The sequence below is a fragment of the Pelodiscus sinensis genome, chromosome 1 (assembly GCF_049634645.1).
Source record: "Pelodiscus sinensis isolate JC-2024 chromosome 1, ASM4963464v1, whole genome shotgun sequence".
Taxonomy (NCBI): Eukaryota; Metazoa; Chordata; order Testudines; family Trionychidae; genus Pelodiscus; species Pelodiscus sinensis.
The window spans coordinates 265,481,013-265,493,347 of record NC_134711.1 but is presented as its reverse complement, the minus strand read 5'-3'; the positions used below and the strand labels follow the sequence as shown (position 1 = coordinate 265,493,347).

Sequence of the window (12,335 nt, the reverse complement as noted above, 5' to 3'; positions counted from 1 at the left end):
TAAGAAGATACCGATGGCTTTATGGAGTCCTGTCAAAGTTAAAAAAAAAAAGAAAGAAAAGAAAAGAAGAAGAAAAAAAGAAAAACACTATTATGGTTGTTAGAAATCACACATCACAAATGGTACAAGAGTTATCCATATACAGTACATGGGTAGCTGATATCCATCTGAGTATATAGTTCTCCTGTAGAATACCAGACCTAATCCTTTAGGGATTCTATACACACGAAAGTTGTACCTCTCTAACCATACCCCTAGCATAGTTAACCAGTATAACCAGTATACTATTACAGGCAAACCAGTGCTGCACTCCCTGCTCCACAAGTGTGGACGCATCTGTAACAATGTAAAGCCTTATTCGCATAAGGAAAGGAGAATAAACTGTATTGGTTTAACATTCTTGAATATTGACATAACTGCTTTCTTAATAGGGGTTGTACCAGTATAATTATTTCAGTAAGCATTCCAAAGAGTTAGACCAGTACAAATCTGGTGTGTAGACTAGGCTTTAGTTATTTCTCCACTAACTCAAGAAACAAAAGACAGAGGAAAAGTAGAATTTGCTTTCATATCAGCTATAGCCTGAATTAATTTTGATTAAATGAATATTATACCAAAAGGGATGACTTTCAACATTTACTCTTTCATATCCATTTCAAACACTAGGCAGAAGAATACATTGATTTACCCAGCCTCAAAACTACTTGTCCTTCCATGCAGAAGTCTAGGGACTCATCTTTACCTATCAGAAAATGATTTATCTATCATTGGACAAAATTTGCTGCCTTCACATGAAGACACAAGTGTTCATTCAGTACTGAATAAGAATGATCGTAGGGAATTTACTGAGGATTATGCCACTAACGCATTGCATAATATCCATAAGCAATTTAAAACTGTCCAGAAAGCATCTCCTATTTGTCTACTTATTTAACAACCCTTGATTCCCTGAAGCCCTTGGGGGCAACCTCTGTTAATTTTGAGATGAATTTGACATTATGATTCTCAAATATATTTATGATAAAGGAATATTTATTGAGAGATAGATGAAGAGGCATGCTATAATCCAAAACAACACTTCTATGGGTATTTTGATCTAACATGTTATCTATAGGAGGTAAATAATTTGAGAAATTGTTGTGCCCCTGAGTTGAAATCTTTAGAATATCAGCTTTTAATTAGGAATAAAGACCACAGAAAGAATCTCCAGTTGATATCACTTTAGGCTGAATAAATGTAGGGAAGAAGAAAGCTAAAATCAAGCATGAAAGGGATCTGGATCAAAAATTCTGTGATTAAGAATGTATTGAGATGTGTAATCAGAAAAAAACAATCTCCATCAATCTAAAACACCAAATGCTTACATTTAATGTTATTCATAGAATATGGATGACTCCTGAAAGTATGCACAAAATAAATAGTAGCAGTGATGATCTACATATAAAATGTAATATTGAAATTGAGTCTTGGCATGTGTTATGGGACTTGCATGGAGCTCGCTAATTCTGGGACAAGGTTGAAGAATTTATCAGGGATGTTCTAGAAATTTATAATTTATGTTTAACCTCAAATTCTCTTGGTTCACTGTCTATTTCTCTTCTCTATGGAGAGATATATTACACTGTCGCTGCTAGGACTTTTTTATGAAGTGCTGACAAAACACCACTGACCAGTCAATAGAAGAATGATCAGAGTTGGTGCATAGATGTCGTCTTCTGAAAAATAAAAATAAAAAAGATACTGAATAAGTTGAGAGGATCTCTGAAATACCTTTATAAATTATGGAACTCTGTAATACTGAACTGTACAATTAAACAGAGAAGCTTTTGGTGGTGACAAAGGCCAATTATTGATCTCCATAATTGTATTTAATAAACAGGGTATTAAAATACCAACAATATAGATGTGTGTGTGTGTGTGTGTGTGTGTTTGTGTGCATGTGTGTAAATGCTCCAATCACAAGTCAAAGGGAAATGAGTGAGTGTGTGTGTGTGCACGCTCATACGTATGTGTATCTATAGCTACATCTGTATGTTTTCATAATTAAACAAACCTAAAAACAGAGCTTAGATTATATAAACTCTCCTCCCCCTCCACCCCCCACATATACATATAATTTTCCTTTAGCCTGTGACTAAATAACTTGTTCCAGGTGATCCCAAAATGGGGTTTATGTATGAAATCACTGTTTTTAAATTTGCTTCATTGTAAAACACAGCAGCTACATATCCAAAACTCAACTGTAAAACTATTCTAAGTTCCAAAAGAGGCAATATTAACATATATTTCTTCATTCCTGTCTATTTGAGATCAGACAGGAAGAAAACAGTAGTGAACAACATTTGATAATGACTTCAGAAAAAAGATCAGTAACCCCAGATCCAAAATGGCACAAAATGTGAGAAAAATCACAGCAATTTACAGAGCAGTTCATAATACCTATTACAGGTTCTTCTGGAAGAAGTTATTTAATTATAAGCCAAAAGGAAAATGATTCCCCAAGTCACTGACAGTTTATATCTTGAGAAGTCCCTGATATCAATAATGTCTGAAAGCCAACTTGCATCTGTCTGTGTAGTACCCTGAAACTCAAGTTCTGTTCAGCAAAATACTGATAAGCATAGTCAAGGCCATTTTCTATGTTTGCACTAGCGGATCTTGGCTCTTATCCTGCTCCCATTGAAGTTAATCAGAGATTAGCCATTCATTAAACTCAATGGGGAATTTAAAAACAAGGGGCAAAGCTTAATGAAGCTTGGAGAAAACAAACACACTGTTGCCTAACTGTGCTGTGCACATTTAATGCATTCACTCTCCATAGCCTACATTTATAATAGCAAACTGATATGTGGTAGGCTCCGCTGAGATACCAGCAGTAGTTTACATATAGGCTTGCACCAAGTGCTTCTCTCAGACCCAGACTTCTGAGCTACAGAGGAAAACAAAAAGGGGACACAAGCTGGCTCAACAGGATCTTATTCAAAGCTCATTGAAATCAGTGTGAGACTTTCTATGGGCTTTAATGGACTTTGGATGAAACCCCATATGGATATTGGAAACAGACTAACAAATTTGTGAGGAAAGCTATCAGATACACTTCAGTGACATTTCGTTTGGTTTTGTATCACATTGGCTTCTGTCTGTGAGATCTTTAGATCGTTTAGCTGAATGGTAATTAACAATTTCTAGGCATCTGCCAACACACAAAATATGCCTCAAAGCGCAGTACTCACCTTTCAAAAATACCATGGAATGGTGAAATATTTGGGGGCTGCAAACATCTTCTGTTTATGCTGAAGATGCCCACAGTATGCATAATATACGATAAATAAGAGCTATGGTTCCAAAGCACTATAATAAAATGTTCACAACTTAAAAGTAAATACTACTCAAAATGAACTGCTGCATTATTACTTCCAAGCAAGGCTTTTAATAATTGGTAGCATAATGAAAAAAGTCTTTGTTAAACATATAATTGCTTTTAATAAACTGACCTGCGAAACACAAAGTGTTTGTGGTGATCTCCTTGAATGGATTTGCTGGGGAAAAGGTGGTAAATACTGGGAAAGGATGATAAATGAGATTCAGATTTTTTTTTCTATGTTAAACTTTGCTTATTTTTCTAGTTCATAAGCTAACTAGATAAAGCTACCCACAGCTAGTGCCCCACAAAACACTTATCATCTGACAAAACATTGTTGAAAACATTGTAATATCTTAACACAAGGCTGTTGAAATATGTGCATGTGCCGATGACAAATTTGACTTTAAATCTTCTTCGCTAATATTTATAGTCATGAAATCTTAAAGCACCTTTAATGTGCCTATAATCCTGCCCATTTGACAGCTTTTACATAATTTTCGAGGGAGAGGTGACCCAATCATCCCAGGCTGTTGACAGTGCAGCTGAAATGACCCTCCAATAAATGAAGCAGGATTATCCAGACACTACGGCAAACAGCAGCTCATAATATGCATCAAGAAATTTCCATAGCACATTGGAGCTTCGCCTTCAGTGACACATGGATCATGCCTGAATTTCAAGTACACATTTCCCCAGACACGCAATAAGTTTTAAAGCACAAGTATGGTGTGGAGGGTTCTGTCAAATAGGTTTTGTTTTCCACATTTAGAAGGAAATTGCTTTGCATTCACAAAACCACAGGCACAGCTTTAAATTGAATTACTCTTGTTAACTTGTGCTTGGTTTAGTTGTTCCCTGACACTTGGAATGCATTTATGAGTTTACCCACTTAAAATTATAGAACATCACAGAAAATAAATTTTTGCCACAGTAAAATCCTCTATTGACAGTAAACAAGTACTGGGGAATTGTATAGGGAATGATAATATTGTGCAGAAGTTTTGCTGCATTTCTTATGTCTCTCTGTAAAACTATCTCACACAAAATGCTAGCTAAATGCCCGCTAGGTTTACATGATAATGTCAAGCAAAGGTTTTGTTGCTTGTTGCCAATTCATATCACATATGTCATGTGCTGTAAATTTAGTTTATATTGGAATAATTAGCAGTGACATGGCCAGATTGTATTAAGACTCCTGTTCCTGTTGCTTAGGCAAGGTACTGAACAAGTTGAATGCCACAAAATATCAATATGGATGCTTTATGGCATCAAGCCAGAGCTGCCTCAGGATAAGAGGGGTAGGGAGTGGTGACAGTTTTTGGAAAGACTGTGGAGTTTGTTTGGTCTCATAAGATACTGATAAGGTCAATTGGATATAATTTAAAACACCAATTGAGAAACATATTTCAACTATACATAGTTTCTCACTTCCAAAATTGAACTCCGGGAGCAAATATTAAATACAGTTTGTGTGCTGCATTTCTAAGTTGCATAGATAGAAAGAAACTGGAACCACAAGTGACAGAAAGGGAGGCATTCCTAGAATTACAGTTGTCTAGTTGTCACCTCTTCATGAAGAAATATGAAACATTATTTAAAAGGAAAAATAAAAGAAACACTAGTCTACATTGCAAATAAAGCCTTAGCTTTACTCCCTAAACATTTAGGGCACATCTTCACTCACCATGCTGGAAATGAACGTTCTGGCATTTGATTTAGCAGGTCTAGTATAGACCCATACATTGAAACTGAGGGCAGCTTCAGATGGAGTCTGTACTCCTCACAGTTGTGAGGAGAAAGGGAAGCCCATGGGGTTGTTTGTTCCCATTGGCCACCTCCGGAGGGATGGTGCTAAGCTCATTTTAAGGTCAGACAACTTAAAAGTGTACCTTAAGCTGATCTTCCAGGTCTTGCATAGACGTGGTCTCAGATACATAACTGGAGTCTGTATGTTCATGAAGCATATAGTAAAAAAAATGAGCAGTCCATTCTTTCTACCTGGCCCTATTATTCAACAAAAGAGATGTCCCTCAAATAAATCTATGGTAAATAAATATAAACACAAGCAAACATGCTACTATTAATAAGGAGGCAGCGTGGCTTGTGAATAGTGCATCAGATTGGCAATTAGGAGATGAGTTCTATTTCTGGCTTTGATGCTGAAGTGCTAATTGAACTTAGATAAGTCACTTAGGGTATGTCTACACTACAAAGTTAATTCGAACTAACAGCCATTAGTTCGAATTAACTTTAATGGGCGCTACACACGCGATGTGCTAGTTCGAACTTAATTCAAACTAGCGGAGCACTTAATTCGAACTAGGTAAACTTCATTCTACGAAGACTAACGCCTAGTTCGAATTAACTAGTTCGAATTAAGGGCTTTGTAGCCACTTAATTCGAACTAGTGGGAGGCTAGCCCTTCCCAGGTTCCCCTGGTGGCCACTCTGGGCACAACCAGGAAAACTCCTCTCCTCTCCCCCAGCCCTGGGCCCTTAAAGGGGTAGACTGTGGCCAGACGGCACTTGACACAGCCAGCCCTGCCAGCAGTCTGTGCCCCGAACCAGTGGCCCCAGGATGAGCCAGGGAGCCAGTGCCAGCGAGCCATCCCCTGCCCAGTCCCCCAGCACCCAGGGGCTATCCAGGGGCTGTAGACGGCACGCACCCTCCTGGACTAGTCCGGAGGTCATGGACCTCATTGAGGTTTGGGGGCAGGCCCCCAACGTCCATGATCTCTGCACTAGGAGGAGGAACGCAGCTGTCTATGGCCGCATAGCAGCCGCCATGGCCCAAAGGGGACACAGACGCACCCAGGAGCAGGTGCGCCTGAAAGTAAAGCAGCTGCGGCAGCCATACGCCAGGGCCACCAGGGGCGGCGCCGCAGCAGGGGCTGCCACCTGCCCCTACTTCCACGCCCTCGACCGACTCTTGGGGGGCGGGGTGGTCCGTGCCAGCCTGGGGGACAGCAAGCTGGGACCGGAGGGCCCTGACCCGGGCACACCGAAGGGGCCACTGTAAGCAGTTCCAGCACCAGAGTCGGCAGGGTCGTCCAGGGAGACCGTACCGGGTAAGTAGTTCGAATTAAGTAGTTCGGGGGGGGGGGGGAGGCGGGAGGGAGACCAGAGACCACGCGCGTGGGCCATGCCTTCCACAGGTCACGCAGACACCTGTGCATGTGCGAGCACGTGCCATGCCACCCTTGGGCAGGTGGCTCCAGCTGCGTGACACCTAGGGCCATGGCCCAATAGGCACATGCATGTGTGAAGAGACCTGACATGCTCCCGATCCTGGGGCGGGACCCAGCAGGATGCTTTCCCTTCACATGTTCCCTCTACACGAAGGCAGGGGACATCTCCCGCCCACTCCCCCCCTGCCACCCTGGCCACACTATACACAGCACAGGGGCATGGGTGCAGTCTTGGGGCAGCTCCCAGTCCTGGGGAGAGCCAGGCATCCTGACCATGGCCTCTGTACAAGCACAGCGGCTCTGACGGTGCAGGGCATGGTCGCCCTCATGTCGCGGGGGGAGGGGGAGAAGGAGGCTGGACATCATCCGTTGCGTCCCCAGGGAGAACTGACCACTTCTCTTCTTTCTCTACAGCTGCTCCAGCTGCTTGTGCAGGGCGCACCACCCCGCCCGGGACATGCTCCCGCACCCGTGGCCTGCTCCGGACCACCACCACGGAGCAGGAGTACTGGGATCAGCACCTAGGGTCCTTGCGAGCCGTGCACCACACAGCGGAGGCCTGGATGTGGGCAGACCTCCAGCTCTGCCAGGAGCAGCTGGATGAGGTCCGAGGGCTGAACTCAAACCTGCAGGCCCTGCTGCAGAGCATGGTGCCCTGTGCTGGTCCTGCGCCTGCTGCCCCCTCAACTACTGTCCCTCCTCCTCCCACTCCTGCCCCCCCTCCCACCTCTTCCTCCTCAACCCCCACACCCTCTTCCTCAATGTCCACACTCCCCACCTCAACCTCTGCACCCTCCACGCCATCCCCCCGGGGACGCCGAGGCCCCCTCTCTCGCCGTGCTGGGAGGCGGTTGGCCCGGCGAGATCCCCACCCCAATCCCTGAGTTTCCCCTCCCCCTCCTTTCCCTTGCCTCACCCTTCCAGCTCCCTCCTTCCAGTTTTCCCCCTCCCCTCTCCCACACTCTCTCCTGCCCTTTCCCGCCTCCTCTCCCCCGTCTTCCCACAGTTTTATTCCCCCCCCCCAGTTTTGTGAAATAAAGAGAGTTTCTATTTTTGAACACGTGTCCTTTATTTTTTACATCAGGAAGGGGGGCTAGGGAGGGGTAAGTGGAAGGAGGTGAGGGAGGAATGGGGTACGAGCCCCTGATGAGGAGGACTGGGTTGGCTCTGCGGGCTCCTCGGGGTGGAAGCTCTCCTGAAGCCCCTCAATTGACCCCCCTCCGGATGGCAGCCTGCAGCAAGTGCAGCCGGGCTGATGGCCGAGTGCTATGATGTGCCGAGTGTGGGCACTCAGGGCACTCCAAGCCAGGACTGCTTTGCAAGCGGGAAACCCCTGAGAACTGTCTGTCCGGGGTGGGGGTCAGGACCCTTTAAGCACAGCCCTTGGCTAGCCTGAGACAGCAGCTCCACGTTCTAGTCCTAACCTGATGCCCTGCCGGCACTGCTTCCGGCCATCCTTAACCTCGGTTCAGGGTCCACTCAGTGTGGACATGCTAGTTCGAATTAGCAAAACACTAATTCGAACTAGTTTTTAAATCTAGATGCACTAATTCGAATTAGCTTAGTTCGAATTAGTGCTGTAGTGTAGACATACCCTTAGTTCTATGAGCCACAATTTCCTTGTCACCCAAAAATGGGAATAAAGATCTTATCATTATTATATCTTGATTAGCTTTTATTGGAGATCAGTGAGTTAAACATAATAGTCCCCTTTTAAAACTTATTACCATTTTAGCTACACATTCTAAAACAGAGATAATCGTTTCTTATGATTCTAGACACAAGCCAGCTGACACAAAATCAAGAAGGAATTGTGCCCCCACTGCACATTTGTTCAAGTGAATTATGTGAGGTTTTTACTTTTCTTGAGTGCATCGAGTATTGATCATTGCTGGAGGCAGGATTTCAGGTTTAATGGACTAATAGTCTTTACTGATATGGAAAACCAGTATGTTCTTGGATCTTGGTAATAATAATTCACAGCTTTTTTCTTATTTGAGATCTGTTGGCATGCATCTTGGTGAATCTGAACAACACATATACTTAGTGAAAGGCGACTAGGAGTTATTCTGTAATACTTTCCAACAGGATGCATGCCCATGCATCTGAAGTTAGCAGTAACCTGTAAGTTTGCTAATTCTGCACCTAGGCATGCGAGAACCATTCAAATGTTCTAAATTCATGGGGATAGAAATTAATTCAAAGTCTAACACTTGCAAAAATATTTACAGGATATACATATACAACATATTGGGATTGTTTCATGTATCCTCTACAACAATGGTTCCCAATTTCCTGGCCACTGTCCAGTGCTGTGCCGTGAACCGCTGGCTACTGGGTGGCGGCACACCACCATGCCATGCCTATGGAGGCGTTATAGAGCCTGCGTGGCCTGATGTCCCCCTAGCTGTTGGCAGAGGTGGAGGCTGTAACTGTGGGCTGGATGATCGATTTCACCAGCACTTCCTGGAGAGGTATATGTGGGACTTCTAGCAGAGCCAGGATACAACTCTGGATGAGAAGGGTGAGGCTGTGGGAGGTGGGTTGTGGCTGCCCAGCTATTGTTCCCCCCGTGCCCTGTGTCTGGCCTGGCTGTGGCCAGACTGGCGGCGGTAAGTGCTTCTGTGGGGAACTTCCCTTTTACGTGTGCTCCCAGGCTGGGCACCTGCATGAGCCTGACCACACAGAATCCACCTTGCCAAGGTAGTTGGAGCCTCTCCCTGCTCTGGTCCACTGTACTGTTGCCACTAATGGCCCTGCTTATGAGATACTCAGCTGGAGGGGTGAAAATAACATAAATTACTTACACTATGAAATATAAGGGGGGCTCAGGGCAAGAGGCTGGGTATATGGGGGGGTGCAGGAGTCGGGGTTGGAAAGTATGAGGGGACTGGGGCAAAGGGCTGGGGGGCAGGAGTCAGGGCAGGGGAGTATGAGGTTTGGCAGACCGGTAACATTTTATTTGCATATTTAAATATTCACTATTTGCATATTTTGATTGTTTTGCCAAAAAGTTTTTTGAAAGAGTTTGCCGGTCCGAGGTATAAAAAAGGTTGGGAACCACTGCTCTACAAGGCAGCCATTTAACAGTGGACAGCAGTACGGCACATCAGAACAGAAAGAAAATTACTTTGCCCAAAATACAGTTTAATTGGGAACTACTATTGTAATGCTTCAAGCATTCTCAACAAGACGATGAGTTCTATCTTGCACTAAGGCTATGGAGCATCAGTTACAGAAGTCATGACCAGCAAAGAGGGGGAGGTCAATGCCCACACTTAGCAGAGCAATTTAAATGCTACTCAGGAGGCATGAAAGTCAGATTGGATGACTCAAGGATTCTGGGACTGACAATGGGTTGGAGAGATAAGTGTAAATCCCCTTTCCTCCTTGGGCTACTCATGAGCAGGAAACACTCATATGTGTGGCTAGCTGACCTCATGCTGTTGACAGTAAAGGAGTATCTTAATGGTGATGTTGGATTGGGGGAAACCTCTGTTCACTCCTTTGCTGCAGTTCTTTTACTTGTATAGAAAATTTAAATTGGCAGTGCCTCCACCCAACTGTGCCCTGTATACATTCACAGGCTGCCTTGGAAGCCTCCAGGATTAAACCTGACCTAATCTATGCAATGGGGCTAACGCGAAAATACTGCTGATAAACAATATATGTCCATTATACACTAAGATTAGAATTAAAGCACCGTTAATTAACCATTTAAGAAAACATGGTATAAAAGATTCAGATTGTCAAAACTAATTTAAATCAATGGGGCAGTTCAGCAAGTCAATTAATAAATACAATTCACAGTAAGAAATGAAAGTTATCTAACTTGCATTTACACTGACACCGTTTGCCCAGCCCTGAGCGCACACTAAGTTCTAAACACTTGTGTGCTCGGGCACAATTGGAGATCTTGAAGCTGAGGACAGCACTCTGTTGGTCCAGTGACTCAGTCTCGCCAAGGCAAGAATTTAATTTAATTGGGATTGGTCCTGCCTTGGGCAGGGGGCTGGACTTGATACCCTTCTAAGGTCTCTTCCAGCTCTATGATTCTATCGTTCTAAGAAGGGGCAGAGCAATTCTAATTTGGGATCATTCCAAGCTGCACACCCTCTCTGAAGACTGGAGTTGTTTTCACCAGATGTCAGCAGCCCTGGGTTCTGGTTAGATCTAGGGCCACAGCACCTTTTTTCATACTCAGACAACCTTTTAAATTCTCTTTGCTCTCTCCCTCCCCTTGCAAACAGGTTCCCAAACAAGGGTGATGGTAACTCACATGGCCTTCACTGCAGGCCCACCTCCATCAGCTCTGGTTATAGCAACTCTCTCTGTTCTGGTTCCAGTGAAGCTATCAACAGCCTCTAAGGCTCCCTGCTTGATCAAAGTCCTTTCAGATGATCAGCAGCAGCTTTGCAGCAGCTCCTGGTTTGAACAGACCTCCATAAGGCAATCCCAGCTCCTCTCCAAAAATGAAGCCCAACACAAACTCTCCCTACATTCCCTGGAAGTGTCTCTGTCTCTTCCCCAAGGCATTATGGGAACTGTAGTCTCCAAGGCTGGATTGCTGTACTCAGGATCTTCCCAACTGGAATACTCCCATTTAAATTTGGAGGCCCCTCTAGTAAAGAGTGCCTGCATAAGACAAGATGACTTTCTCTAATACTAGTCAGAGAAAGGGTAACTTGGATAAAAGATGATTGTATAGAAGCTCTTTGGGCCAGGATCCATCTTTTTATTTTGTGTGTGTACAGCCTCTATCACAGTATCCTGTTCTCTGAGCAGAACATCCGAGTTCTACTACAATATAAATAACAAACAATGAATTATATCTAGATTGTAAGCATTTGTGGCAGGGACATCTTTTTATTGTGTACATGTACACTGACTAGTACAATGAAGTCCTGATCCCTGATTCTATCTGTCATCAATAGATGTTGCCACCGTATAAATATATAGCATTAATAGTTGTGACGGTGTTGGGGGGGTCAAATATTGTTTTTGAGGGAGTGGCACAAGGGACAGTGAAATTGACTAGAGTTGTTCTTGACTGAATTAATAATGACAGCTTTATCAACTGAGAAATTTTGGTCGGGCAGAAGGGATTTTAACAGCACTCTAGGGCTAACTCTTGAAAAAGAGGGAATTCACATACTACCACAACTCTACAACTTACATCCCATAATTTCAGAAGCAATACTGTGAAACTAAAAGTTTGGAAAAGACATCCTAGGTACAGAAACAAATACAATTATGAAACAGAAGTGACAATAAATACAACTATTTCTTCATTTTGATAACATTTTATCATAATGTTTTCAGGATTCATTTGCATTTCAAGCATTCTTATTAACCTAGCACTTATTCCATTATACACTAATGTACAATAGATACAAGACTTTCTATTTTTAAAATTCTATTTCCAGGCATGATCTTGACATAGAAAGTCAAATCCCAGGAATGACTCTTTTTATGTTTAGCTGGATTTTATTTTCACTAGTTTTGTTTTAAAACAAATAGAAAACAAATAGAAGATAGTAGCTTCATCTACTTTTCCTTTCTCCCCTCAACTTCTATATATTTTGAGAAAAAGAAGGAAAAGTTGTTTCTTCCCCTATTATTCTTGAAAATGTTATTTATATATATGTAATAATGACTAGGGAGAAGATTCAGTTTCTCAAGAATGTAATAATTGCTTTCCTTGTGCACATTTAATGTACATTTGCAGCATGGCATTGACATGATATACTATAATGGCTCCAGTTAAACCACTATATCTATTGT

At 43.1% G+C, this 12,335-nt stretch overlaps 1 long non-coding RNA gene across 1 annotated transcript; it reads right to left on the bottom strand.

Annotated features, from left to right (window-relative positions):
• Window positions 1–1,510: 1,510 nt before the first annotated feature.
• Window positions 1,511–11,010, bottom strand: LOC142827092 (uncharacterized). The gene is made up of 4 exons (XR_012901500.1): window positions 10,831–11,010; window positions 5,254–5,309; window positions 3,495–3,560; window positions 1,511–1,715 (listed from the first exon to the last, which is right to left on the bottom strand). It is a non-coding gene; the product is annotated as an uncharacterized LOC142827092 (long non-coding RNA).
• Between the last annotated feature and the right edge of the window lie 1,325 nt (window positions 11,011–12,335).